The 25,216-nt window shown below is 37.0% G+C and overlaps 1 pseudogene across 1 annotated transcript; it reads right to left on the bottom strand.

The window, feature by feature from the left end:
• Positions 1-10,396: 10,396 nt before the first annotated feature.
• LOC111160896 lies at positions 10,397-12,595 on the bottom strand (annotated as a pseudogene). The gene has a single exon (XR_002641518.1). The product of XR_002641518.1 is annotated as a heat shock cognate 71 kDa protein pseudogene (transcript).
• Between the last annotated feature and the right edge of the window lie 12,621 nt (positions 12,596-25,216).

Below are 25,216 nucleotides of genomic sequence, written 5' to 3'. Positions count from 1 at the left end.
TTTAGTGGTCATGAAATCCTTTCATTTTTATTTGGGAAATTCTTTATCTCTCCTTCTATTCTGAATGATAGCCTTGCTGGATAGAATACGATTTACTGCAGATTTCCCCCATTCAACACAATGAGTATATCATGTCATTCTCTTTGGGCTTGCCAAGTATCTTTGAGAAATCTCTAGCTAGCTTTATGGGTTTTCCCTTGTAAAGAAGGACTTTTTTTTGTCTTGTTTCTTTTAAGAGTTTTTCTTTACCAGTATATTTTGGAATTTAATTAAAATATGTCTTGGCATTGATCTGCTTTTCTTTATTTTGATGGGAATTCTCTGTGCCTCCTGGATCTGAATGTCTGTTTCCTTCTCCAGATTAAGGCTTTTGCTATTATTTCTTGAAATCAATTTTCTGTCCCATTTTCTCTCTTCTTCTTCTTCTTCTTCTTCTTCTTCTTCTTCTTCTTCTTCTTCTTCTTCTTCTTCTTCTTCTTTTTTTCGGGGTGGGGGACTCTAAAATATGAATGTAATTACATTTGGTGGAGTCACTGAGTTCCCTAAATCTACACTCATATTGCTTAATTATTCTGTCTCTTTTGTTCAGCTTCATTATTTTCCATATTTTGTCTTCTATGTCACTAGTTTGTTCCTCTGCTTCTTCCACCTTGCTGTTCATTGCATCAAGCCTGTTTCCAATCTTGTTTCTTGCATACTTCATCTCTAATTTAAACTTTTAAAAACTCTTTTATCTCTCTAGTAAGAGTATATTTAATAATGTCTTCTTTGTTTGCTCAAGCCCAGTGAGTGTCATGATCATTGCTTTAAACCCTCCATCAGGGATGTTCCTTATATCTGTTTTGCTTAGTTCTCTGGCTGTGGCCTTATCTTGTTCTTTCATTTGGGATAAATTCCTCCATCTTGGCATTTTGTCTAAGTCTCTGCCTTCTTATCTGTGTTAGACAAGCCAGTTATGTTTTCTGCTCCTTAAAGTAATAGCTTTATGAAGAAGAGGTCATGTGGTGTCCAGAGCCTGGTGCTCCAGTGAATATCTCTGGTGTGTGCTTTGTGTGCTCTGCTGTTGTGTTTTGGCTGCTCTATCTTTCACCAGTCATCTGCAGAGGATTTCCTTACCTGCTGTGGGCAGTGTTTGGTCCTTGACCAGAGCGTGGCAAGTTTTAATTATTTGTGTTCTGGTCTGCTTGTCAAATGAGACTTGATACTATTTCCACAAGAACTGAGACCCTGTAGAACACTCTGGTCAGAAGAAGTGGTATGGGCAGGCATTTGTGCTAGTCTCCTAGGTGAGCAGTTTTCCACAGTGGATCTGAGGCAAGCTTGAGCAAGTATATCTGTCCCAACAACATGCAGGGCTGTGTGACATGGTGTATTCAAGTTAGGCATTGCCAGTGCTACAAAGTTTACCATGGTCGCTCAATATTTATGCTAAGGGAAGGGGAAGAGAAATGGTATCAGCCACCTCCTTTGTTCTCAGAGAGCCTCTCTGTGAATGCTGTCTCTCAGGAGAATAGCTCTGAGTAGAGAGAATAATCTCCTTCCTGCAGCTCCAGGCATCCTTCAAATTGGTGTTTCCACAGTGCTCCCCCTGGTTGTTTGCTAGCCTTCTCTCCAGAAGCAATTTGGTACCCTTTGGGTTCTATTCTAGCCAAGTTTTTGACCTTTAAAACTCCAGGCTTTAAGCCTCACTGGTAGCAAGAACTCATGAACTTCAGCCCCCTGTGTTTTCCAAGCCAACAGCTTTGGGGAAATGCTCTCCTTGTGCATTCCCCTATGTGCTTCTCTCTTGCACTCTTTTCTCTGGGCAGGGCTCCACCCTTCCACAGCATCCATGATTCGTTTCTCTCTTAAACCACATCTCCACATTTCCTATCTTCTCTGATGTGGCCTCTTTTGTGCCCCTTTAGTTGTAGAGTTTGTTCTGTCAGTCTTTAAGTTGATTTCTGGTGTATTTAGGATGGTTTGATAATTATCTAGTTATGTTTGTAGAACAAGACAAGCCTAGGGTACTCCTATTCTGCCATCATCTTCCTTCTCCTGTCTTGTAGCTCTGTTGGCTGTCATTTCCTGTATTGTCATCTTCCTCTGGGTTTTATTATTTTTTGCATTAATGCACTTTGATTTATTTCTTTTCCTTTTGTGTAATTTCTATAGATATATCTGTCTGTTATAGCAGTGTATTTCAAGCTAATATCAACTTAAGTTCAATTGCAAACAAAACTATTCTTTAACACCCCCCTTTTTGTTATTGTTGTCACCACCTTAAGTGTATTCATACTGTTTATCTTGTAACATTTTTGTTATATCCATGTTTAATACTTTTGGTTTTAATTTCTATGCTAGAATTTAAAGCAATTTTTCCACAGCCATTATAGTAATACAGTAATCTGTATTTATTTATATGGTGTTGTGTTGGTAGGGGTTTTTAAATTGTTATTTGTAATTTATTGTCTGCAGTCCCACTGAAGTTGCATTGAGTAGGGAAGGATAATCTTCATATCTCACAATAATTCAATAATCATTTAAACACTATGAAATTTGTCTCCAAACATCTCTGTCCCTCCTTGCCCCCATATTCACTAGTTATCTTCCAATCTGTTTTCAGTTTTGAAGGGTTGGTCTCTGGCTAGTGGTAGGATGTTGGAAACATCCAGTATAAATTTAGAAAATGAACATCAATTTCAGATCCAAGAGAAACAGAGAACTCCCATCAAAATCAACAAAAGTAGATCCACACCAAGAAAAACTATAATTAAATTGCCAAATAAAGTGATAAAGAAAAAAATTTAAAAGCAGCAAAATAAAAGAAGTCTTTAACTTATAAGGAAAGACCCATAAGGCCAGTTGGAGATTTCTCAACAGAAACATGGCAAGTCAGAAGAGAGTGGCATGGTATATTCAATGTGCTGAATGGGAAAGATCTTCAGTGAAGCATCTTCTATCCAACAAGGCTATCATTAAGAATGGAAGAAGAGATAAAGAGTTTCTCAGAAAAACAAAACTCTACAGGAAATATTAAAGGGGATTCTTTGAGTGGAAAAGAGAGCAAAAGTGACAGAATGCAGGCAGGAAAAACAAAAGCAGTAAAAATGAATATTTCTGTAAAAAGTCAAGGAATTCGGGGTGCCTGGGTGGCTCAGTGGGTTAAAGCCTCTGCCTTCGGCTCAGGTCATGATCCCAGGGTCCTGGGATTGAGCCCCACATCAGGCTCTCTGCTCAGCGGGGAGCCTGCTTTCCCCTCTCACTCTGCGTGCCTCTCTGCCTACTTGTGATCTCTATAAAATAAATAAATAAAATCTTTAAAAAAAAGTCAAGGAATTCATGAAAAAAGAATATAAAACATAATAACATATACATAAAACATGGAGAGGACAGGAGATAAGAATGGGTTCAAACTTAAGCCATCAAATTAATATATATTGTTACTTGAAGAACAGGTTAGATACAAATCTAAAGGTAACCATATATCAGAAGCCACTAACAAACATGCAAAGAATAAGGGGAGAAATCCAAATATCAATAAAGAAAATCAGCAAACTATAAGAGAGAAAGACAAGAATGGATTAGAAAAAATCTTCAGAAACAACAACAAAATAAATAATAAAATGACAATATATACTATGTATCAATAATTACTTTGAATGTAAATGGTACTGCAATCAAAAGACAGGGAGGGTGACAGGGTGGATTAAAAAAAAAAAACTAAATCCATCTCTATGCTGCCTACAAGAGAATTATTTTAGACCTAAAGACACCTGCAGATTGAAAGTGAAGGAAGGGAAAAATATCTATCATGCAAATGAATGTCAAAAGAAAGCTGGAGTAGCAATACTTATATCCAACAAAATAGATTTTAAAACAAAGATTGTAACAAGAGACAAAGAAGGACACTATGTAGTAACAAAGGGGACAATCCAACAAGAAGATATAACAACTGTAAACATTTAGGACCCAACACGAGAGCACTGAAATATATGAAACAATTAATAATGAACATAAATACCTAATTGATAATACAATAATAAGGGACTTTAACACCCCACTTACAACAATGGACAACTCATCTAAACAGAAAACCAACAAGGAAACAATGGCTTTGCATGACACACTATACCAGATGAACCTAAGAGATATAACCAGAGCATTCTATCCTAAAACAGCAGAATACACATTCTTCTCAAGTGCACATGGAACATTCTCCAGAACACACCACATATTAGCCCACAAAACAAGCCTCAATAATTCAAAAATACCATGCATCATTTTTAAAAGATTTATATATTTGAGACACAGAGCAAGACTCACTCTCTGAGTTTGGAGCCCAATGCAGAGTTTGATCTCACAGTCCATGAGATCATGACCTGAACTGAAACCAAGAGTCAGATGCTTAACTGACTGAGCCACCCAGTTGCCCCCCATGCATCATTTCTGACCATGATGATATGAAACAAGAAGTCAACCACAAGAAAAAAATGTGGAAAGGCCAAAATATTCGGAAATTAAATAACATACTACTTAACAATGAAGGAGTCAACCAGGAAATAAAAAAGAAATTAAAAAGCACATGGAAACAAATGAAAATGAAAACACAATTGTCCACAACCTTTGGAATGTAGCAAAAGTGTTCTAAGAGGGAAGCTGATAACAATATAGGCCAACTACCTCAAGAAGAAAGAAAAATCACAAAATATCTAACCTTATACCTAAAGGAGCTAGAAAAAGAACAGCAAACAAAACCTAAAACCAGCATAAGGAAGGAAATAATAAAGATTGGATCAAAAATAAATGATATAGAAACTTAAAAGCAATAGAACAGATCAATAAAACCAGGAGCTGCTTCCTTGGGGAAAAAAATTCAATAAAATTGATTAACTTCTAGCCAGAATTATCAGGAAAAAAAGAAAAAAGGGCTCAAATAAATAAAGTCACAAATGAGAGAGGAGGAAAAAACACCACCACAAAAATACAAACAGCTGTAAGAGAATGTTATGTAAAACTATATGCCAACAAATTGGAAAACCTGGAAGCAATGGATAAATTCCTAGAAACATATACACTACCAAAATTGAAACTGGAAGAAATACAAAATTTAAATCAACTGATAACCAGAGAAGGAAGTGAATAAGTAATCCAAAAACTCCCAACAAACAAAAGCTCAGGACCAGATGACTTCACAAGCAAATTCTACCAAACATTTAAAGAAGAGGTAATACTTATTCTTCTCAAACTAGTCTTAAAAAATAGAAAGGAAAGAAAGCTTCCAAACACATGCTATGAGGCTAGCAATTCCTTGTGAAGAAAAAAAAGGCACCACAAAAAAAGAGAGAGAGAGAGAGAGAGAGAGAGAGAGAGAGAGAAATACAGAGTAGTACCCCCTGAGGACCATAGATGAACAAATCCTCAACAAAATATTAGCAAATGGAATTCAGCTATACATTTAAATAATCATTCAACATGATCAAGAGGGATTTATTCCAGGGTTGCAAGAGTAGTTTAATATTTGCAAACCAATCAACAGGACACATCACATCAATAAGGAAAAGAATAAGAACTATATGGTCATTTCAAGAGATGCCAAAAAAGCATCTGACAAAGTACAATATCCATTCATGATAAAAACCCTCATCAAAGTGGGTTAGAGGGAACATACCCTAACATAATAAATGCTATATAGGAAAACCCACAACTAATATTATCCCTAATGAGGAAATACTGAGAGCTATTACTCTAAGATCAAGAACAAGACAAAGATATCTACTCTCACTGCTTTTCACATAGTACTAGAAGCAGTATAGAAATCAGACAACAAGAGGCACCTGGGTGGCTCAGTGGGTTAAAGCCTCTGCCTTCAGTTCAGGTCATGATCCCAGGGTCCTGGGATCGAGCCCCGCATCGGGCTCTCTGCTCAGCAGGGAGCCTGCTTCCTCCTCTCTCTCTGCCTGCTTCTCTGTGATCTCCATCTGTCAAATAAATAAATAAAATCTTTAAAAAAAAAAAAGAAATCAGAAAACAAAAAGGGAAAAAAGGTATCCAAATCAGTAAGGAAGAAGTAAAACTTTCATTCTCTACAGATGACATATTATATATAGAAAACACAAAAGACTCCACCAAAAAAATGGCAGAACTGGTAAACTAATTCAGTAAAGTCACAGAATACAAAATCAATGTACAGAAATCTTGCATTTCTATACAACCAATATTGAAGTGGCAAAAAAAAAAAGAAACTAAGAAAACAGTACCATCTACAATTGCACCAAAAGTAATAAGATACCTAGGAAAAAGCCTAATCAAAGAGGCAAAAGATGTGTATACTGAAAAACATAAAACACAGGTGAAAGAAATTGAAGATGACACAAAGAAATGGAAAGATCCTCCATGCTCATGGATTGGAAGAAAAACTATGGTTAACAGGTCTATAGTATCCAAAGCAACCTACATGTTTAATGTAATCCTTATCAAAACATGAAAAACATTTTTCACAGAACTAGAACAATTTTTAAATGTGTATGGAGCCCCAAAAGACCCCAAATAGCAAAAGAAATATTGAAAAAGAAGAACAAAACTGGATCCCAGATTTGAAGATAAACTACAAAGCTGTAGTGATCAAAACAGTATGGTACTGGTACAAAAATAGACCCATAGATCAATAGAACAGAATAAACAACCCAGAAATGAACCCAGGATTATGTGATCAATTAATCCATGACAAAGGAAGCAAGAATATACAGTAAGGAAAAGACAGTCTTCAATAAATGGTGTTGGGAGAACTGGACAGCTACATGTACAAGTGCAAAACTGGGCCACTTTTTTTAGACCATACACAGAATCAAAGTCATAATGGATTAAAGACCTAAATGTGAGACCTGAAACCATAAAACTCCTAGAAGAAAACATCTTTTGATCTTCTTTGACATCAGCTGTAGCAACATTTTTCAAGATATGTCTCCTCAGGCAAGGGAAAGAAAAGCAAAAATAAACTACTGGGACTACACCAAAATCTATTGCACAGCATAGAAAACAATAACTGAAACAAAAAGACAACTTACTGAATGGGAGAAGATATTTGTAACTGATGTGTCCAATAAGAAGTTAATATGCAAAATATATAAAACCTTATATAACACCAAAACCCATGAACAATCCAAATAAAAAATAGGAAAGGACCTGAGTAGACACTTTTCCAAAGAAGACTTGTAAATGGCCAAAAGAGACATGAAAAGATGCTCAGCATTGCTAATCATCAGAAAAATGCAAATCAAAACCACAGTTAAATAGTACCTCATACCAGCAGAATGACTGGAATCAAAAAGATAAGAAATAACAAGTGTTGGTGAGCATGTGGTGGAAAGGGAACACTTGTGGACAATTGGTGGGATTGTAAATTTGTACAATCACTGTGGAAAACAGTATGGAATTTCCTCAAAAAATTAAAAGTAGGTATACCATATGATCCAATAATTCCACTATTAGGTATTTACCCAAAGAAAATGTAAATGATAATTCAAAAAGATATCTGTACCCCTACGTTTATTGCAGCATTATTTATAATAGCCAAGATATGGAATCAAACTATGTGTCCTCTCAATAGACGAATGGATAAGGAATATATATATATATATGCAATGGTATGTTAGCAGCCATAAAAAGGATGAGATTGTGCCATTTGTGACAACATAGATGGACCTAGAGGGTATTATGGTAAGTGAAATAATTCAGAGTGAGAAAGACAAATACCACATGATTCCATTTTTTTAAAGATTGTATTTATTTATTTAAAAACAGAAATCACAAATAGGCAGAGAAGCAGGCAGAGAGAGAGAGAGAGAGAGAGAGAGGAGGAAGCAGGTTCTCTGCTGAGCAGAGAGCCCAACACGGGGCTCGATCCCAGGACCCTATGATCATGACCTGAGCCGAAGGCAGAGGCTTAACCCACTGAGCCACCCAGGTGCCCCCACACATGATTCCATTCTTAAGTGGAATCTAAAACAAAACAAAACAAAAATCTGAATAAAGAAGTAAAAAGCAAAATCATACCTGCAAAGAACAAATTGATGGTTGTCAGGGGGTAGCATGTGGGGATTGGGCAAAATGGGTGAAGGGGAGTGTGAGATACAGGCTTCTTGTTATGGAATGAATAGGTTAGAGGAATAAAAAGCATAGCGTAATGGATATAGTCGATGATACTGCAACAGTGATGTACCAGGACAGATGGTAGCTACACTTGTGAACATAGTGTAAGTTGTACACCTGAAACTAATGTAACATTTTGTGTCAAGTATACTCAAGTTAAAAAAAAAAATAAAGGGGCGCCTGGGTGGCTCAGTGGGTTAAGCCGCTGCCTTCGGCTCGGGTCATGATCTCAGAGTCCTGGGATCGAGCCCCGCATCGGGCTCTCTGCTCTCTAGGGGAGCCTGCTTCCTCCTCTCTCTCTGCCTGCCTCTCTGCCTGCTTGTGATCTCTCTGTCAAATAAATAAATAAAATCTTTAAAAAAAAAAAAATAAAATAAAAAAATAAAAATAAGGACTTTCGATGTAATCAAAGCTGAGAGAATTCATCACTAGCAGTTCTTCCCCTCAATAAATATTAAATTAAGTCTCTCAGGCTAAATTGAAAAGACACTGAACAGTAATTCCAATCTACAAAAAGAAATATAGAGCACAAGTAAAGGTAAGTGTATATATAAATAAAATGACAGTAGTTCTGATGGCACATGATGTGATGAAAACTGGGTGTATATACAACTGATAAATTATTGAACACTACATCTGAAATTAACGAGGTACTATATGTTGGCTAATTGAATTTAAATAATAAATAAAATAAGATTTGTAGGTAGCATATACAAATAAATGTCTATGTAAAAAACAAAGGAATAAGTCAGTAATCTAACCTAACACGTGAATACACTAGAAGAGGAAACTAAACCCAAAACAGGAAGAAAGAAGTAAAACATAAACATTATATCAGAATAAATTAAAGAGAGAACAGAAAACAATAGAGAAAATCAATGGAATCAAAAGGTTATCCTTCTAAAAGATCAAAAAATTGACAAACATTAAACCATACTGATCAAGAAAAAAGAAAGAAAACAACTTATCAAAGAATAAAAGAGGGAACATTACTACTGATTCTACAGAAATAAAATTGATTATAAAAGAATAATGTAAACAACTGTAATCCAACAAATTAGATAATATGGATAAAATGAACAAATCTCTGAAAAGACACAACTAAAACTGACTCAAGAAGAAATAGAAAATATGAATAAGCCTATAATAATGAGATAAAAATTAGTAATTTTTACAACTTCCCACAAAAAATTAACCCAGGACCAGAGAGTTCTACTGCTGAATTTTGCAGAATGTTTGAAGAACTCTTCACACACTCTTTCAAAGCTAGAAAAAGAAGAAACAATTTTCAACTCATTATATGAATTCAATATTAACTAATACCAAAGCCAAATGAAGATATCCCAAGAAAACTGCTCACTAATATCCCTTGTGAATATAGATGTAAAATTTCTCAGCAAAATACTAACAACGAAGTCTGGTAATACATAAAAAGAATTATATAACATTAACAAGTGGGATTTATCCTGGGAATGTGAATTCATTTCAATACTTAAAAACAAAATAATGTAACGCACTATATTAAAAGAATAAAGGCCAAACCACATTATCCTCTCAATAGATGCAGAAATGGCATTTGACTAAATCTACCTTGATTTCATTATGGAAACACCAACAAACTAGGAATAGAAGAAAATTTCCTCAACCTGTTTAGGAAAATATATTAAAAAAAGGAAAAACCCCACAAATGACATCATACTTGCTAGTAAAAGCCTGAAAGCGTTACCTCTAAAATCAGGAATAATACAAACATGTTTATTCTCCTAAATTCTAGTCATCATTTTAGTGGAAGTTCTAGCCATGAGCAAATAAGTAAGAATGGGGGGGGGGGAATCACCTGAATGGAAAAGAAGTCAAAATATCTACATTTGCAAATAATATAATCATATGCATAATCCTAAGGAATCTTCCCCAAATTGTCAGAAATAATAAATGAGGTCAGCTAAGTAGCAGAATACATTAATATTTAAAATGTATTGTAATTCTGTACATGATCAATAAGCTATCCAAAACAAAATTAAGACAATTCCATATAAGGTAGCATCAAAAATCCCAAATACTTATGAATAAATTTAACAAAAAGAGGTGTAAAACATATACCCTGAAAACTTCAAAAAAATCATTGAAGGAAATTAGAGACCTAAATAAAGAGAAGCACATTCTATGTTCATAGATCAAAAGATCTAATATTTTTAAAATGGCAAATGGAACTTCCTAAATAGACCAACAGATTCAATAAAATATCAAAGATACCACTGGGTTTTGTTTTTGTTTTTGTTTTGGTGCCAATTTTAAATACAGTTTTATTTAAGACATTGCATTTTCCACTTAACAATACAGTGCTTATAAAGTGCAATGTTTATTTCCTTTCCCTGTGCACATATTCCATATTCAAGTATCAAGAATGCCCAGTTTTTTTGCTATAGCAGCTCAACATTACAACGGCCATGGAATTTGCTACAAATTTGGGTCCTTTGAATATTGTGTGTGGAACAATGCTCAACCTATTTATTCTCAGGTTGGTTTAGTCAACCTCTTCAATGGTGGGCCCAGAGGAGGCACCACCAGAGGGAGGAGCTCCACCACCAGGGAAGCCTCCAGGCATTCCTCCTGGCATGCCCCCTGCACTCTGGTACAGCTTGGTGATGATGGGGTTGCAGACTTTCTCCAACTCTTTCTGCTGGTGTTCAAATTCTTCTTTCTCTGCAGTCTGGTTCTTATCAAGCCAGTTGATGATTTCATTGCACTTGTCAAGAATCTTCTGTTTGTCTTCATCATTTATTTTGCCCTGAAGTTTTTCATCTTCAACAGTTGCTTTCATGTTGAATGCGTAAGACTCAGGTGAATTCTTGGAAGACACCTTGTCCCGCTGTTTCTCATCTTCAGCTTTGTACTTCTCAGCTTCCTGGACCATGCGCTCAATATCTTCCTTGCTCAAGCGGCCCTTGTCATTAGTGATGGTAATCTTGTTCTCTTTTACTGTGCTCTTATCCATGGCAGAGACATTGAGGATACCATTAGCATCAATATCGAAAGTGCCCTCAATCTGAGGGACACCACGAGGAGCAGGAGGTATGCCTGTGAGTTCAAACTTTCCATGTAGGTTGTTGTCCTTGGTCATGGCATGCTCACCTTCATACACCTGAATAAGCACACCAGGCTGGTTGTCCGAGTAGGTAGTGAAGGTCTGTGTCTGTTTGGTAGGAATGGTAGTATTACGCTTGATGAGAACAATCATGACTCCTCCAGCAGTTTCAATGCCAAGAGAAAGTGGAGTGACATCCAACAGCAGCAAATCTTGAACATTTTCAGATTTGTCTCCAGAAAGGATAGCTGCCTGGACAGCTTCACCATAAGCAACAGCCTTGTCAGGGTTGATGCTCTTATTCAGTTCTTTTCCATTGAAGAAATCTTGGAGAAGTTTCTGAATCTTGGGGATACGGGTAGAACCACCCACCAGGACAATATCGTGGATCTGAGACTTATCTAACTTGGCATCCCGAAGGGCTTTCTCTACAGGGTCCAGGGTGCCACGGAACAGGTCAGCATTTAATTCTTCAAACCGGGCATGAGTGATAGAGGTATAGAAGTCGATTCCTTCATACAGAGAATCAATCTCAATACTGGCCTGGGTGCTGGAAGAAAGTGTACGCTTAGCACGTTCACAAGCAGTACGGAGGCAACAAACTGCCCTCTTGTTTTCACCAATATCTTTCTTATGTTTGCGCTTGAACTCTGCAATAAAATGGTTGACCATCCGGTTGTCAAAGTCTTCTCCACCTAAGTGGGTGTTTCCAGCTGTGGACTTAGCCTCAAAGATCCCATCTTCAATAGTAAGGATTGACACATCAAAAGTGCCACCTCCTAAGTCAAAGATCAGCACATTCCTTTCAGCTCCAACTTTTTTGTCTAAGCCATAAGCAATAGCAGCAGCAGTTGGCTCATTGATGATTCGAAGTACATTGAGACCAGCAATAGTTCCAGCATCTTTGGTAGCCTGACGCTGAGAATCATTGAAGTATGCAGGTACTGTGACAACTGCATTGGTAACGGTCTTCCCAAGATAAGCCTCTGTGATTTCCTTCATTCTCGTCAAAACCATAAAAGACACCTCCTCTGGATAAAAGCTTTTTGTCTCTCCCTTGTATTCTACTTGGACCTTGGGCCTGCCAGCATCATTCACCACCATGAAAGGCCAATGCTTCATATCAGACTGGACAACAGCATCATCAAATCTCCGTCCAATCAGGCGTTTGGCATCAAAAACTGTGTTGGTGGGGTTCATCGCAAGTTGGTTCTTTGCAGCATCACCGATCAATCATTCGGTGTCGGTGAAGGCGACATAACTTGGGGTGGTCCGGTTTCCCTGATCATTGGCAATTATTTCTACTTTCCCGTGCTGGAAGACACCCACGCAGGAGTAGGTGGTACCAAGATCAATGCCAACTGCAGGTCCCTTAGACATGGTTGCTTATGTGTGGGCCTGGCTCGGGTTGAGAAGAAGACAGCAATCCAAAGATCTAGCCCCGCACTCAATGAGCGTTTTTGTTTTTGTTTGTGCAGAAATTGATGATTGGGTCCAAAAATTCAAATAGAAATGCAGGGACCTGGGGAAAAAATAATTTGGAAAACTACAGAATCAAAGAACTCACGTGTCAATTTCAAAACTTTTTACAAAGCTACAGCAATCATGACTATGTGGTACTGGAATAAGGATAGACATGTAAATTAATGGAATAGAATTGAGAGTCCAGAAATAAGCCCATACATTTATGGTCAATTGGTTATTGGCAAGCATACCAAAAAAATTCAATTGTGAAAGAATAGTCTTTCCAACAAATGCGTTGAAACAACTGAATATTCATATGCAAAAGAATAAAGTTGTCTTTTCATGCATCTCTTGACCATTTGGATGTCTTCTTTGGAAAACTGCCTATGTATGTTTTCTGCTTATTTTTTAATTGGATTATTCATTTTGGGCATTTAGTTGTATGAGTTCTTTACATATTTTGGATACTAACCTTTTATTGGGTATGCCATTTGCAAGTATCTTCTCCCATTCCATTAGTTGCCTTTAAGTGTTGTTGAACAGTCCATTCCCTAAGCAGAAGCTTTTTATTTCAGTGGAGTCCCAATAGTTTAATTTAGCCTTTCCTTCCCCTGGCTCAGGAGACATCTCTAGAAAGATGTTGCTATGGCTGATGTCAAAGAGGTTACTGGCTGTGTTCTCTAGAAATTTTTTTAAAGATTTTATTTATTTATCTGACAGAGAGAGATCACAAGCAGACAGAGAGGCAGGCAGAGAGAGAGGAGGAAGCAGGCTCCCCACTGAGTGGAGAGCCCGATGCGGGGCTTAATCCCAGGACCCCGGGATCATGACCCAAGCTGAAGGCAGAGGCTTTAACCCACTGAGCCACCCAGGTGTCCCTGTTCTCTAGAATTTTTATAGTTTCATGTCTTACATTTACACCATTAATCCATTTCAAATTTATTTTTCTCTGTAGTGTAAAAAAAGTGGTCCAGTTTCATTTTTTGCCTGTTGTTGTCCAGTTTTCCAAACACCATTTTTAAAAGAAAGTGTCTTTTCTTCCACTGAATATTCTTTCCTTCTTTGTCAAAGATTAGTTGACCATATAGTTATGGGTCCATTCCTAGGTTTTCTATTTTGTTCCGTTGATCTGTGTGTCCGTTTTTGTGCCAGTACCATACTGTCATGATCACTACAGCTTTATAATATAATTCTAAGTCTGGAATTGTGATGCTTCTAGCCCTGCTTTTTCTTTTTCAAAGTTGCTTTGGCTATTTGAGGTCTTTTGTGTTTCCACACAAATTCTAGGATTGTTTGTTAGTTCTGTGAGAAATGTTGGTATTTTGATAGGGATTGCATTAAATGTGTAGATTGCTTTGGGTAGTATGGACATTTTAACAAAATTTGTTCTTCCAATCCATGTGCATGGAATGTCTTTCCATTTATTTGTGTCTTCTTCAATTTCTTTCACCAGTGTTTTATAGTTTATATAGAGTACAGTTTCAACATTACTGATCCTCAGGAAAATACAAATCAAAAGCACAATGAGATATCACCTCACACCTGTCAGAATAGCTAAAATCAACAACACTAGAAACAATAGGTGTTGGCAAGGATATGGAGAAAGGGGGGAACCCTCTTGCACTGTTGGTGGGAATGTAAACTCAAACAGCCACTCTGGAAGCAGTATGGAGGTTCCCCGGAAAGTTAAAAATAGAAGTACCCTATGATCCAGAATTTGCACTACTAGATGTATACCCAAAGAATAAAAAAATACTAATGCAAAGGGATACCTATACCCCAATGTTTATAGCAGCATTATCTACAACAGCCTAATTATGGAAAATAGCCCAAGTGTCCATCAACTGATGATTAGATAAGGAAGATGTGGTGTATATATCTGTATCTGTATCTACATATGTACATATATACATACATATGTATATATGTGTGTGTATGTGTGTGTGTGTGTGTGTAATGGAATATTATTCAGCCATAAAAATTAATGAAATCTTGCCATTTGCAGTGACATGGGTGGACTAGAGGGTATTATGCTAAGTGAGATAAGTTAATCAGAGAAAAATAAATACCAAATTATTTCACTTGTATGTGGAATTTAAGATATAAAACAAATGAACAAAGGAAGATAAAGGAGAGAAGCAAACCAACTTACAGATTCTTAACTATAGAGAGCAAACTGATGGTTACCAAAGGGGAAGGGGTGGTGAAATGGGTTAAATAAGTGATGAGGATTAAGGAGTACTACGCTTGTTGTAATGAACAGAGGTTGATGTATGGAAATGTTGAATCTCTATATTTTATACCTGAAACTATTATTACACTGTATGTTAGTTAACTGGAGTTTAAATAAAATTTAAATAAAAACTTTTTAAAAATTCAAAAAAGAATAAAGTGTTCTTACCTCACATTATATACAAAATTGCAAAATTAATTAAAAATAATCAAAGCATTAAATATAAGAACTAAAATTATAAACAGTCATAGCAGAAAACAGAAGAAAAATTCATAAGCTTGGTTTTGTCAATTTTTTTAAAGATTTATTTATTTATTTTAGATAGAGAGAACAAGAATGGGAGGTGCAGAGAGAGGGAGGGAGAATCTCAAGTAGACTCCAATCTGAGTGTGGAACCTGGCACAGGGCTCTATCACAACCTGAGCCAAAACCAGGACATGTAACCAACTGTGCCACACAGGTGCCCCTGTTAATGTTGTTGTTGTTGTTTTTTTAAGATTTTATTTATTTATTTGACAGACCGAGATCACAAGTAGGCAGAGAGACAGGCAGAGAGAGAGGGGGAAGCAGGCTCCATGCTGAGCAGACAGCCCAATGCGGGACTCGATCCCTGGACCCTGGGATCATGACCTGATCCACAGGCTGAGGCTTAACCCACTGAGCCACACAGGCACCCCGGGTTTTTTTTTTTTTTAAACATGAAAAAAGTACATGCAACAAAAGAGAAAAGAAAAAGATAAAGTGAATTTGATCAAAATTTAAAATTCTGTGCATGATATCACATCTGCAAAAAAAGCAAAAATACAGCCCACAAAATGGGACAAAATCTTTGCAATACCTGTATTTTATCCAGGATTTGTATCTAGACTATATAAGTAGTCTAACAACTTGATAACTAATAAAACCCAGTACAAAAATAGTCAAAAAACAATCTTAAGAGCCTTTCTCCAAAGGAGATGTACAAGTTGCCAATTAACACTGAAAAAATAATGCTCAATATCATTAGTAATCAGGGAAATGGAAATCAAAACCACAGTATATAACACTTCACACCTACTAAAGAACCATAATAAAAGAGACAGGCATTAACAAGTGTCAGTGATGATATGAAGAAATTGAAACCCTCATACAATGCTGGTGGAAATATAAAATGAGGCAGCCACTTTGGAAAACAGTTCAGTTCCTCACAAGGTTAAAGTGAAAGTAGCCAAATGCAAAAAGCCACAAATTGTATGTATCCACTTACACACAATGATCAGAATAGGCAAATCTGTAGAGACAAAAATTAGGTTAGGGGCACCTGTGTGGCTCAGTTGTTGGGCATCAGCTTTCGGCTCAGGTCATGATCCCAGCATCCTGGGATTGAGCCCCATATCAGGCTCCCTGCTCAGTGGGGAGCCTTCTCCTCCCTCTCCAGCTCCCCTGTGTTTGCGTTCCCTCTCTTGCTCTCTCTCTCTGTCATAAATAAATAAAATCTTTAAAAGAATCTTTCTTTAAAGAAATTAGGTTAATGTTTTCCAGGGGTTTAAATGAGTAACTCATAGTAACTACACAATATCTTTAGAGGTGATGGAATTTATGAAATTGATAGTAGTGATGAACAACGCTGTGAATATAAAAAAAAACTGTACTTTAAAAGGCTGAATTTTATGGTATGTGAAATATATCTCAATACAGCAATTAAAAAATAAATGGTAGTCCAAAACAAAGTTAGAAAACAGTATCGACAATAATTTGAAAACTCATTGACAAAGACACATCAGAAGTGATATCAACAAGATGGTAGGATAGGAAGCTCTGAACCCACCTTTATCCCATAAACACACCAATTCAGCAACAATTCATAGGCAAATTCCCTTTGTGGTAAGTCCAGAAACCAATGGAATGGCTCCTGCATGCTGGGAGATTGTAAAATCAGACTCACTGAAGCCATAGGAAGAGTTAGGACACCCTCTCACTGGAGTTCCTGCTCCCAACACAGTGCCATATGATCAGCAAGAGACCTCCTAGTCCCAGATTCAGCCAAGCGAGGGAAGAAATTGGTTTATGTGTCCAATACCCCAACTTTTCAAGGGAGATTTCCAGTATTGGAATTTGCCAGTATTGGAGTTCTGGAAGATACAGCACCGTCTAGCCACTCAGGGTGAGACAAAGATGGCAGCTTGGGCTGGTAGACATGGATCCTCCCCCTGCTCAGCACAGAGAAAATAGATTTTAAAAATTCATGATCTGTGTCCTCAAGAGTAGAGAAACAATCAACCCATATACCCAGTGCCCCAACTTCTCCGGGGCTCCCACCAAAATGAACATCTCTCTAGAAAGTCTTCAAGCTCTATCTTTTAAAATGAAGTAGAGATAACAACTTTCCCGGACAAAAGATGACCAAGATCACTAGTCCTGCCTTATAATAGATGCTAAAGGGAGTTCTTGAAGTTGAACTAAAGGAGGATTAAACAGCAACACAGTACCATATGATTTAATTCATATGTGGAATATAAAAAACAAAACAAATGAATGAACCAAGAAAAGCAGAATCAGATACATAAATACAGAAAACAAACTGAGGGTTGCCAGAGGGGAGAGTGTTGTGAGGGGATGGGCAAAAAGGGTGAAGGGGAGTGAGAGGTACATGCTTCTAGTAACAGAATTAATAAGTCATGGAAATAAAGACACAGCATAGGAAATATAGTCACTGATATTGTAATCATGTTGTATGGTGACAGGTGGTAGTTACACCTGTGAATGTAGCATAATGTATACAGAAGCTGAATTGTCATTTTGTACACCTGAAACTAATGTACCATTATGAGTCAACTCTATTCAAATAAAATTTTTTTTAAAATAGAAGAAGAAATAAACTAGCAGTTATGAAAATAAATTCATATTCTGTTATATTTAATAACATTTAGGTTATATGAATATTCTACAATTATTCTACAATAATTTTTACAATGAACAACAAATCAGTTTCTCTTTAATCAAAATGTTTTCCAGTGATCCATGAAACATCACTTTGAAGTTCTGCCAAACTTGTAAATATCACCTTTGGACCTGGGTGTATGTTTCCTTCCCAGATTAAGGAAGTTTTCAACTATTCTTTCTTCTCATAACTTTTCTGCCCTTTTCTCTCTCTTCTTCTGGGACTCCTATCATGTGAATATTATTATATTTGATGGAGTCACTGAGTTCCCCAAGTCTATCATTGTGTTGTTTAATTGTTCTTTCTCTCTTTTGTTCAGCTTCATTGATTTCCAATACTTGGTCTTCTAGGTCATTAATTCATTCATTAATTCATTCCACGCATTGTATCACACGTGTTTTTAATCTCATTTATTGCACTTTTCATGTCTGATTGATTCTTTTTTAACTCCTTTATCTCTGCGGTAAAGGTCTCACTGATGTCTTCCATTCTTTCCTCAAGCCCAGTGAGTATACTTATGATTTTTGATTTAAATTCTCCATCAGACATGTAGCTTATATTTGTTTTGCTTAGATCTCTGACCATGACCTTATCTGTTCTTTTATTTGGGATAAATTTCTCCAGTTTCTCATTTTTTTTCTAAGTCTCTGCTTTCTTCTCTGTATTGAAAAAGCCATTTTTTTCTCTTGCTCCTGAAACTATTGGCCTTGTAATAAAGAGGTCACGTAGTGCCCAGGGCCTGGTCCTATAGGAAGTTCCTCCAGTATGTGTTCTATGTGCTCTCATGTTGTGTTCTGGCTGCTCTGTCCCTCAGGCCAGTCATCTGCAGAGGCTCTTCTTGCCTGCTGTGGGCATTGTTTGTTCTCTGGTCTCAGTGTGGTGCATTTTAATTAAGTGTGTTTTTCTGCCTATGAAATGAGACCTGTCACTACCTTCACTGAAACTGAAGCCTTGAAAAACTCTCTGGTTGGGAGATGTGGTGTGTTAGGGGTTTGCGCTGGTCTTCCAGGGGGAAGGGCCCACTGTGCTGGGGCTGAGACAAACTTAACTGAGAACAGCAATCCCGTTAGAGTGCAGGGATGTGGGGTTTGGTGTAAACAATTTAGGCAGCCAGTGTCCTGGTTGAGCTACTTCCTGCAAGCATTTATGTTTGTGCTAAGAGGCAAGGGAGGGAAATGGCTCTGGCCAGCTCCTTTGATCTTGGAGAGGTATCTCCATCAATGCTGTCTTTATGGAACATGCTCAAAGAAAAGCAAATAACCTTCATGCTGTCCACCCCAGGTACTCTTCAGATTGTTGTTGCCACACTGTATGCCCACTGATTGTTTGCCTGCCTTCTCTCCAAGAGCAACATAGTGCCCTTCAGGTTCTGTCTCAGTCAAGCCTGCTGCCCTTTAAAATCTCAGGCTTTAGGCCCCATTTGTTGCAAGAACTCATGAAATTCTGTCACTCTTATTTTCCAAACCAGTGGCTATGGGGATACACTCTCCTTATGCATTTCCCTGTGTGCTCCTCTCTCTCCCACTTCTCAGCTACCACTACTCCCTCCCCTCCACAGGAGTCAGGATACAATTTCTCTCCTAAACCATAACTCCACACTTCCTACCTTCTTTGACATGGCATCTTCTCTCCTTTTAGTTGTAGAGTTTGTTGTGTCAGTCCTCTTGTTGATTTCTGAAGGGTATTTAGGATGCTTGGATAGTTATCTAGCTTTATTCTTCAGATGAGGTGAGTCTAGAGTCCTTCTACTCCACTGTCATCTTCCTTCCTCCTCTATTTTTAATTTTTTGAGGAAGCTTCATACTTTTCCACAGTGGATACACTAACTTGCATTTCCCCCAACAGTGTGCAAGGGTTCCTTTTTCTCCACATCCTTGCCAACACTTTTTATTTCTGTGCTTTTTATTTTAGCCACACTGACATGTGTAAAATGATATTCACTGAGGTTTTGATTTGCATTTCCCTGATGATTAGTGATGTTGAACATTTTTTCCTGTGTCTGAGGCCATTTGTATGTCTTCTTTGTAAAAATGTCTATTCAGTTTCTCTGCCCATTTTTAAATAAGAATATGTGTTGTTTTGATTTTGAGTTGTATATGTTCTTTCTGTATATTGGATATTGACTTCTTATTGGGTACATAAGTTGCAAGTATCTTCTCCCATTCATTAGGTTGACTTCTTGTTTTGTTGATGGATTTCTTCACTGTGCAAAACTTTATTTTGATGTAGTCTAATAGTGTATTTTGTTTCCCTTATCTCAGGAAACATATCTAGAAAAATATTTGTGCAACCTATGTCAAAGAAATTACTGCCCGTGTCTTTTTCTAGGAGATTTTTTTTTTCAGTTTCCACATTTAGTTTTTAATCCATTTTGAGTTTACTCTTGTGTATGGTGTAAGAATGTAGTCCAGTTTCATTCTTCTGTGATAGCTGTCCAGTTTTCCCAACATTACTTGTTAAAAAAAGCTGTCTTTCCTATTGCATATTCTTCCCTACTTTGTCATTGATTAATTGACCATAAAATTGTGAGTTTGTTTCTGGGCTTTTGGTTCCATTCCATTGATCGACATGTCTACTTTTGTGCCAGTACCATTCTGTTTTGATTACTACAGACTTTAGGATATCTTAAAACCTGGGAGTGTGATGCTTCCAGCTTTGGTCTTTTTGCAAGATCGCCTTGTCTATTCAAGGTCTTTTGCAGTTTCTTTCTTTCTTTCCTTTTTTTTTTTAAGATTTTATTTATTTGTCAGGGAGAGAGAGAGAGAGCACAAGCAAGGGGAGCAGCAGGCAGAGAGAGAAGTAGGCTCCCCGCTGAGCAAGGGACCCAGTGTGGGACCCGATCTCAGGACCCTGGGATCATGACCTGAGCTGAAGATAGACACTTAACTAAATGAGCCACCCAGAAGTTCATCTTTTGCAGTTTTGTACAAATTTTAGCATTATTTTTTCTAGTTCTGTGAAAAATGTTGTTGGTATTTTCATAGAAGTTGCACTAAATCAATAGATTGCCTTGTGTAGCATAGACATTTTAATATTATTTGTTCTTCCAATCCATGTGTGTGGAATACCTTTCCATTTCTTTATGTAACCTTCAATTTCTTTCATCAGTGTTTTATAGTTTTTGTAGTTATCTTTCACCTTCTAGGTTATGTTTATTCCTAGGTATTTTATTCCTGTGGTGCAATTATATATGAGGTAGTTTTCTTAATACCTTTTCCTCTATTTTATTATTAATGTATAGAAATGCAACAGATTTCTATACATTAATATTGTATCCTCTGACTTTATTGAACTCATTTATCACTACCTGTTAGTAGTTTTTTTTTAATAGAGTCTTCAGGGTTTTTTATATATACTGTTATGTCATCTGCAAATAGTGGAAGTTTTACTTATTTCTTACCAATTTGGATGCCTTTTATTTCTTCTTCTTGTTTGATTGCTGTGGCTAGGACTTCTAGCCCTATATTGAATAAAAGTATTAAGTGTGGACACACTTGTCTGTTCCTAGAGTAAAACCTCTCAGTTTTTTCAGCGTTAAGTATGATGTTAGTTGTGAATTTTTCATATATGGACTTTATTATGTTCAGGTATGTTTCCTTTAAACCTACTTTGTTGAAAGTTTTTTTCATGAATGAATATTGTAGTTTGTCAAATGCTTTTTCTGTGTCTATTGAGATAATCATATGGTTTCATCTTCTCTCTTGTTAATGTGATGATTGATTGATTTGTGAATATTGAACAACACTTGCATCCCTGGAATAAATCCCACTTGATTGTGGTGAAATACTAGCAAACTGAAAAAAATCTTTTTTTAATACATTGTTTTCAGTTTGCTAGTATTTTTTGAAGATTGTTGCATTTGTGTTCATCAGTAATATTGACCTCTAGTTTTCTTTTTTGAGTATCTTTTTTTCTGGTTTTTATATCAGAGTAATGCTGGCCTCAGAATGAATTTGGAAGTTTTCCTTCTTTTTCTATTTTTGGAATAGTGTGAGAAGAATTAAGTCTCTTTTATATGTTTGGTAGAACTCAACTGTGAAGACATCTGGTTCTGGACTTTTGTTTGTTGGGCGGTTTTTGATTACTGAATCAATTTCATTGCTCATAATCAATTTGTTCCGTTTCTATTTCTTCCTAATTTTGTTTTGGAAAGTTATATATTTCCAGGAATTTATTAAATTCTTCTAGTTTGTCCAATTTTTTGGCATATAATTTTTCATAATATTCTGTTATTATTTTTATATCTCTGTTGGTTGTTATTTCTCCTCTTTCATTTCTGATTTTATTCATTTGAGTACTCTCTCCTTTTTTGATGAATCTGACTAGAAGTTTATTAATTTTGTTGATCTTTTCAAAGAAACAGCTCCTGTTTTCATTTATCTGCTCCATTTTTAAGTCACTATTTCATTTATTTCTACTCGGATTTTTATGATTCCTTTCCTCCTTCTGCTACTGGACATTTGTTTGTTTGTTGTTGTTGTTTTTGTTGTTCTTTTTCTAGCACATTTAGATGTAAGGTTAGGCTATTTATTTGAGGTTTGTTTTTGCTTTTTTGTTTTAAAGTATCCTTTTATTTATTTTTTTTATTATGTTATGTTAGTCACCATACAGTACATCATTAGTTTTTGATGTAATGGTCCATGATTCATTGTTCACATATAACACTGAGTGCTCCATGCAATCCATGCCCACCTTTTAAAACATTTTTTAAATTTTATTTTATTTTTTTCAGTGTTCCAAGATTCATTGTTTATGCACCACACCTAGGGCTCCATGCAATACATGCCTTCCTAATACCTATCACCAGGCTCACCCATCCACCCACCCCCTCCCTTCTAAAACCGTCAGTTTGTTTCTTGGAGTCCATAGTTTGTCATGGTTTGTCTCCCCCTCTGATTCCCCCCTTCACTTTCCCCTTCCTTCTCTTAACTTTCTCCATGCTATTCTTTATGTTCCCCAAGTGAAACTGTATGATAATTGACTTTCTCTGATTGACTTAGTTCACTCAGCATAATGTCCTCCAGTTCCATCCATGTCAGTGCAAAAGTCAAGTATTTATCTTTTCTGATGGCTGAGTAATCTTCCATTGTATATATGAACCACATCTTTATCCATTTATCTGTGGAAGGGCATCTCAGCTTTTTCCACAATTTGGCAATTATAGATATTGCTGCTATGAACATTGGGATACATATGGCCCTTCTTTTCACTACATCTGTATCTTTGGGGTAAATACCAAGTAGTGCAATTGCTGGGTCATAGGATAGCTTTATTTTATTTATTAAGTTTGATTAGCCAACATATACTACACGAATAATTTTTGATGTAGTCTCCAATGATTCAATAGTTGCTTTTGCTTTTGCCTCTTGAATTAGGCATTAGTCTAATGCCTAATGCATTGTAATGCAAAGTAAAAGGAGATACATGGGTCTCTGGGAACCCCCACACTGGGACTTTTCTTCAGTGTTGAAGGTAAATATCAGAGGACTTTAACACCACTTTGGGATTATTTACCTTCAAGACTGAGGAAAAGTCCCAGTGTGGGGGTTCCCAGAGACCCATGTATCCCCTTTTACTTTGCATTACAAATAGAGCAATAGATTAAGCAGTGGTCATAAGATTACCAGCTAAAATAGAGAGTCCAGTTGAATTTGAATTTCAGATAAACAAATAATTTTACCATTAAAGACTAAAATAAAAGAAAGGCTGGGAAGATGTTGAAGTAGAAGGACCCTAAGTTTAACTTGTCCCATGTATATAACTAGGTAACACTCACATCTCATAAAGAACCCAGAAAATGACCCAAAGACTGGCAGAACAAACTCTACAACTAAAAGTAGAGAAGAGGTCACAGCAACGAAGGTAGGAAGAAGAGATGCCGTTTAGGAGTGAAACAGATCATGGCCATCCATGGTGGGGAGGGAACTGGTGGCTCAGAGAAAGGTGAAAGACTACAGTGGAAATCCTTCATGGGGAAGATAAATCCTCATAATACTTGGCTTTGAAAGAAAGAAGGGCCAAATTATGTGAGTTATTATAACCAGCAAGACTTAGAGCCTGGAATTTTAAAATTCAGGAGGCTTCGCTCTGGGAGACCCCAGAGGCCATTAGGAAATGGAGTCCCTGCCCTTAAAGAATCAACATGACAACAGAGATATAGCAAGGAAGCAGCAGTTTGAAAAACACCAGGGGCAGAAGGGAGGGAGACTTACTTACTTATCTTGGAGCATGGCCCAGTGAGGCAGGAATCGTGAGGAGACCCTACCAGGAAAAAAGGAACTAACAAACTCCATTTCTGTCCCTTGCCCCCAGCAATAACCACACAGCCACCTGTGGCAACCTTTATGGTGCCAACACACACTACATAACTTGCTTACCCTAAGATCTGCCTCCCTGAGCTTGGGCAGACTCACCCTTTCCAGGAACACTTACTTCAATTCCAGTGCTGCAAGTTCCATCCCCAAGAAGATCAGCACAAAACCCACCAACACCTCATCTCCTGACCTCAGTTCCAGAGGGGACATTGGCAGGTCTCATTTCATGAACAGACCAGTTCACACCTTGTTATAACACACTTAGACTGACAGGGGATGAAACAATACCCACAACAGGTGAAAAGAACCTCTGCAAATGACTGGACTGGAGGAAAGAGTGGCCAGAAATAAACAGCAGTGCACAAGCTGCACACAAAGGAGACACTCCTCAAAGCACCATGTCCTGGGAAACAGGGGACACTGCAATGCAGTGTGCTGCAGGACTTCTTCCTCATAAAACCATTACTTTCAAGAGCAGGAGGCATAGCTGCCTTTCCTAAAACATAGAAATAGACACAGAGAATTAGAAAAAACCAGGGGACAGAGATTGCCTCTTATTTCTTTTTCTTATTTCTCTTTCTGATTGCCGTGGCAAGGATTACCAGTTCTATGTTGAGTAAAAGTGGCAGGAATGGACATACTTATCTTATTACTGATCTTAGAGGAAGTTTTCTCCATTTTTTATGATGGAATATGATTTGGCTCTGGGTTTTTGTGTATGGTCTTCATATCTTGAGATACACTGCCTCTGAACTCACCTTGTTAACTGTCACTATCCTGAATCATTTTTTAATTTTGCCAAATGCTTTTTCTGCATCTTTTGAGGTAATCATATGATTTTTAATTTTGTTGATATAGGGTATCAGGATATTGACTTGTGAATAATGAACCATCCTTAATTTTCTGGAATAAAACTCACTTGATTGTGATGAATTATTCTTTTAATGTGTTTTTTCAATGTGGTTTTATAATAATTTGTTGAGAATATTACATCTATGTTCATATGTTCTTGAAATGTTTGGCAACACTTATCTGTGAAGTTCTGTGGTCTGGATTTCTGTTTGTTGGGA

The sequence above is a fragment of the Enhydra lutris genome, unplaced genomic scaffold, assembly GCF_002288905.1.
Source record: "Enhydra lutris kenyoni isolate GAN:26980312 unplaced genomic scaffold, ASM228890v2 scaffoldscaffold79, whole genome shotgun sequence".
NCBI lineage: Eukaryota > Metazoa > Chordata > Mammalia > Carnivora > Mustelidae > Enhydra > Enhydra lutris.
Note: the sequence above shows the minus strand (reverse complement) of the source record. Positions and strands in the feature narration are given on the sequence as shown.